The sequence below is a fragment of the Lathyrus oleraceus genome, chromosome 1 (genome assembly GCF_024323335.1).
Source record: "Lathyrus oleraceus cultivar Zhongwan6 chromosome 1, CAAS_Psat_ZW6_1.0, whole genome shotgun sequence".
Classification (NCBI taxonomy): Eukaryota; Viridiplantae; Streptophyta; class Magnoliopsida; order Fabales; family Fabaceae; genus Lathyrus; species Lathyrus oleraceus.
In genome coordinates, this window is record NC_066579.1 from 38,387,974 (window position 1) to 38,394,038 (window position 6,065).

Genomic DNA, 6,065 nt, shown 5'->3' on the forward strand with positions numbered 1-6,065 from the left:
TTGCATTGTACTAGGGTGTTCATTGAGTTGTAATTGTTGTGTCACTCTAAGCTTTTAAGCGTGAGTGTTGTGTTTCTTGATTAAAGTTGTTAAGCACAATCAAGAGTTGTTTGAAGTATAACTTCGCCATTTAACTTTAAACTAATTAAAGGTTGTAATCACTGTGGTGATTGAGGGGGGGTGAGTAGGAACTCTGGTCTTAGTTTAGATTGAAATTGCATTGGGTAGGTATTAAGTGATAGGATTAAATAGTTGGTTTAAGGCCTAAATTAATACTGCTAATAGTGGATTTCCTCCCTGGCTTGGTAGCCCCCAGACGTAGCTGTGTTTGTCACCGAACTGGGTAAACAATTGTCTGTGTTATTTACTGTCCTTTACATTTAAGTTCTGCATAATTCTTGTCTGCGCAGAATTGGATATCATAACATCCAGTGTGACATCGAAAGTCTGTTAACTAGAATTTCAATTGGCATCAAAGCAAGCACCCTGCCTGTTAATTTCTGGGTGAGATCTAGGGACGTTACTTTCTAGTACCATGGACAAGGATGTAGGATTCTCAAATAGACCACCCATGCTGGATGGCTCTAACTATTATGACTGAAAACCTCGTATGATAGCCTTCTTGAGGTCTCTGGATAGCAAGGTCTGGAGAGTTGTCAACAAAGGATGGGAACATCCAACGAAGACAGGTAAAGATGGATCCATTATGAAAATACCTGAAGAAGAGTGGGACAATGAGCAAGAGGCATTAGCCCTTGGAAACTCTAAGGCCTTGAATGCACTGTTCAATGGGATAAATAAGAACATCTTCAGACTGGTGCATCACTGTGAGCTGGCTAAAGAAGTTTAAGATACTCTCAAAACAACTCATGAAGGTACCTCCAAGGTGAGGATGTCTAAACTTCAGATGCTGACCACCAAGTTTGAAAATCTGAGGATGAAAGAGGATGAGGCTATTCATGACTTCCACATGAATATTCTTGAAATTGCCAACACGTCTGGTGGCTTAGGAGAGAAAATGTATGAAGAAAAACTTGTAAGAAAGATTCTCAGATCATTGCCCAAGAGATTTGCCATGAAGGTCACTGCTATAGAAGAGGCTCAAGATATCTGCAATATGAAGGTTGATGAACTTATTGGTTCTCTCCAAACCTTTGAAATGGGCCTGTGTGAGAATGTTGAAAAGAAGAACAAAAGCATAGCTTTCATATCAAATACTGAAGAGGATTCAGAAGAAGGAAGTATTGGAGGTGATGAAAGCATATCAGAAGCTATAGCCATGCTTGGAAGACAGTTCAACAAGTTCATAAAGAAGAGTGATAAAAAAGGGAGACCAAATGTCAAGAACATTTCGTCTGACTTCAGTAAAAGATCAACATCTGAAGAAAAGCTCAACCAAGGCAAGGGAATCCAGTGTCATGGATGTGAAGGTTTTGGACATATTAGAGTTGAATGTCCTACGTACCTCAAGATGCAAAAGAAGGGACTATCTGTCACCTGGTCTGAAGGAGACTCTGAGAGTGAATCTGAAGGAGAATCTGCCAAACATGTAACTGCACTAACTAGTGTATGTGCCTCTGATGATGACTCAAGTGGAGATGAACTTACCTTAGATGAACTTGTTGCTTCATATAAAGAGCTATGTATCAAAAGTGCAAAAGTGTGTATACAAGGAAAAAAGCAGAAGACACTCATCAAGGAGCTGGAAGCTGAGAAGAAGAAGCATCTGACAGTCATAGATGGTCTAAATGGTGAGATAATCTTGCTGACCTCTAAGCTAGATCAAATGACAAAATCCATCAGAATGCTGAATAAAGGAACTGACACTTTGGAAGAGATTCTAAAGGTGGGACAGAAATCAAGAACCATGTCTGGTTTAGGCTTTGCTAAGAAATCCTCAGCTGAACACAAAAGCTCAAAGGCTGAAGTTCAGAAAGTCAAGCAGAAGTCACAGCCAATGTCACAACATTGGGGAAACCGGAGGATTAATCATCAGAAGAAGAAATTTCAAAGATGGGGATGTCACTACTGTGGAAGATTTGGTCACATAAAACCCTTCTGTTACAGGCTGCATGGTTACCCTAACCAGACCCCTCAAATCAGACATGAGCAGAAGGCATCTAAGCATAATGCCCCCATCAAGAAACAACAATGGGTTGCTAGCTTAGCTCACACAGCTCTAAGGGCATCTACCAGAGAAGAATGGTACTTTGGTAGTGGTTGCTCAAGACATATGACTGGTATGGAGAACTTATTGGTGGATATACAACCTCATACTACCAGTTATGTGACCTTTGGTGATGGTGCTAAAGGAAAAATCAAAGGTGTTGGTAAGCTGGACAGTTCTGGAGTTCCAGAACTGAATAATGTGTTGTTAGTAAAAGGACTAACTGCTAATCTCATCAGCATAAGCCGGCTGTGTGATCAAGATTTTAATGTTCAGTTCACTAAGGAATTATGTGTTGTGACGAATGGAGATAGTCAGGAAGTTATGAGAGGATCCAGATCCAAAGATAACTGTTATCTATGGGAACCTAAAGTCTCAAACAACTCCTCAATTTGCTCCTCAGCCAAGGAAGAACAGGAGGTGAAGTTGTGGCATAGACGTCTTGGACATCTTCATTTAAGAGGAATGAAAAAGATCATATCCAAGGAAGCAGTTATAGGAATCCCAAAGTTGATTATTGATGAAGGAAGAGTCTGTTGATAACACTAAAATTTACCGTATTTTCGACTCCGATTTCACATGCATTCTAGTCGTTTTATTATCATTTTGTTGTGTTATTGGTATGTTTTCCTTTATTTTCAGGTTTTTACTTTAATCGGAGCCCCGATCGAGAAAAGGAGTGAAAAAGAGCCAAAAACCCTAAAATTCAGCATTTTGTGCTTATGGCCTATCCAATGGCGGGCGCCACAGACCAAGCCATGACGTGTCCAAGCTCAACTTCCCTCAACTCCCACGTTCTCCACTACATCCACTAAGGCGCCTCACTTTGGCCTTGTGGCGGGCGCCACAAGAGGAAAACAGTTTCCCTCCATTTTCAAGTTGAAGGGCATCCAAGTCATTTCCATCTTTTTACTTGCTTATAAATAGAAACTCGAATTCACTTTTACAATCATCCAAACTTAGAGCAGAGGCAAACTCAGAGCAACTTTGTTTCACTTAGGCATATATTCAGTTTTATAAAGTGGTAATCACTTTGCATTGGAGTGTTATCACAATTGTGTAATTGAGTCTGTGATAGAGTCTGTAATCGAGTTTGGAGCACTTTGGAAGGAAGCTAATCCTGCCGCCATTTTCATTTCCGCTTTGCAATTTATTCAACCCTCCGATTGGAGTAGGTTTTTATTACTTGTCTTTATCTTATTTATTTCCTCGCACTCGCTTTACTTTATTTATTTCCTCGCACTCGCTTTAAATTATTTATTTCCTCGCACTCGCTTTACTTTATTTATTTTCCTCGCACTCGCTTTACTTTTATTTATTTCCTCGCACTCGCTTTACTTTATTTATTTCTCACACTCGCTTTACTTTTATTTATTTCCTCGCACTCGCTTTCAATTTATTTATTTCTCGCACTCGCACTACTTTTATTTACTTTCCGCACTTGCACTACTTTTATTTATTTTAATGCACTTTTACTTTACCATGTCTAACTAAATTTATAAGGTTAGAATGTAAGGATCGTAATTGAACCAGTAATTCGTACAATTGTTCGTAGAAACACTTAAGGGCTATTTTAACTTTCAACTTAAATTTTCTAGCACTTCAACTCCGTTGGGTAAGATCGAAAGTCGTCCAACGTCTTTTTAAACTTAATTGTTTTTAACTATTTCAAAAATAGCGAAAGCGCTTTGTTTAGTTCATTAGGAGATTTTAACATTAAGAAGAAAAAGAGATTTTAAAACTATTTTCGGACGCGTTTATAAGTTTAGAGTCTGGTTCGTGAGAACCTCTTTTGGTTAAGAAATCCAGGTTATAATACTTTTCAACTTAGTCAAGATACTATATTTCTTAAAAATAGGTTTACTACTCTAACGCAATGCGCGCCTTTTTATAAGTGACAATAAGAGGGTTTGATTAGGGAGTACAACTCGGTTCTGAATACGCGAAAGCGACAGTTCCTGTTAAATTAGTTATTTTCAAATTAGGAAACACTGCCCATAAGTAGCTCTACTAGCAAGTACTTGGATTATTAATTGATTACGTGAATTACATTCAACCCTGTCTTTATTAATTATATTTATTTCAATACTTTACTTTTCATTGCACACTCTAAAAAACACCTATTTTGATTGCCTTTGATAAACACTTTTCAACAGATAACGATAGATTGACACTTGGTCTCTGTGGATTCGATAATCTTTTATATTACTCTGACGCGTTCGTATACTTGCGAAAAGCACGCATCAAGTTTTTGGCGCCGTTGCCGGGGACCAATTTCGTCAAATTTCATTTTCCTGTTGTTATATCGTTTAGACTTAGGCTATTTCCCACCGGTCAATGCGAAGAACTCGCAGCACCGGAAGTTTAAGCTTAGTATACCCTCTTGCGGAACCTTAACGTTACGCTCGCGCACGTTTATTCTTTCATAGAATTAAGAGAGCTATGGCCGAAGATCAAAACCAAAGACCTCTTAAGGATTTCGCTCAACCATCTAATGAAGAACCTAGTTCTAGTATAGTAAACCCAACCATACCAGCTAATAATTTTGAACTTAAACCATCCCTGTTGCAACTAGTGCAACAGAGACAATTCGCGGGTCTCGCTACTGAGAACCCAAACCAATATTTAAAAATATTTCTTCAATTAGCAGACACTTTTAAAACCAATGGAGCTTCTCCTGAGGCAATACATTTAAGATTATTTCCTTTTTCTCTCAGAGATAAAGCCCTATCATGGTTAGATTCCCTTCCACCCAATTCCATTACGACTTGGGATAACCTTAGAAGAGTTTTTCTTGCTAGATATTTTCCCCCGAGTAAAACCGCCGTTCTTCGAAACCATATAACTAGATTTACCCAAAACCAAGGAGAATCGTTGTTCGAAGCTTGGGAGAGATATAAAGAGTTGTTACGAGCATGCCCACATCATGGTTTAGAAAATTAGTTAATCATTCAAACCTTCTATAATGGACTTCATTACAACACAAAGATGACCATCGACGCTGTCGTAGGCGGTGCTCTGATGAACAAACCTTATCCTGAAGCTAGTGCCCTCATCGAAGATATGGCTCAAAACCATCAATCATGGGGAGTCGAACGAGCGACAGTTGAGAAGAAGGAAGCCCAAGGAGGAGTGCATGAACTAAGCTCTATAGACATGATGCAAGCTAAAATGGACGCATTAGCCCTCAAAGTCGAACATATGTGCATAAACCCGAATACTGAAGCCGCAGTTTCGTCGGATTGTGAGATATGTGGAACCAAAGGACACCAATCCGCAGAATGCAGTCTATTAAACGAAACCCACTCTGAGCAAGTGAACTACACCCAAGGGAACCCATACTCGAATACCTATAACCCTGGATGGAGGAATCATCCGAACTTCTCCTATAAAAATAATTACCCAATCCAAAATAATGCACCTCCGAGACCTAGCTATCAAGCCCCGAGACCAAATCAACCTATGCAACCTGTGCCACCAAAACCGAGCCTTGAGAAAATTATGGAAAATTTTATCACCGCTCAAACCCAACAAAACAAGGAGTTCATGAACCAAAACATTCATGTTAACGAATTGATTACTCAGTTAGGAATCAAGGTTGACCAAATAGTTACTCATACCAAGATGCTTGAAACCCAGACCTCTCAGGTAGCTTTAAACCAAGCCCCTCAGACTACACCTGGAGGACAATTCCCTGGACAACCTCAACAAAATCCGAGAGGACAAGCCAATGCCATTACCCTACGAAGTGGGAATGCTTATGATGAGCCACCAAACCCTAGATTGAGTGAACCCGAAACTTCTAAGGAATGTACCCAACCCACTGACGAAGTAAAGGAACCAGAGGAATCTGAAAACCAGGAAGGTCGAGAGAAAGGAGAAGAACCTAAAGATAAAA

At 39.5% G+C, this 6,065-nt stretch overlaps 1 non-coding gene across 1 annotated transcript; it reads right to left on the reverse strand.

Annotated features, from left to right (window-relative positions):
* Positions 1-4,993: 4,993 nt before the first annotated feature.
* LOC127117192 (small nucleolar RNA R71) lies at positions 4,994-5,100 on the reverse strand. The gene has a single exon (XR_007801950.1). It is a non-coding gene; the product is annotated as a small nucleolar RNA R71 (small nucleolar RNA).
* Positions 5,101-6,065: the final 965 nt, after the last annotated feature.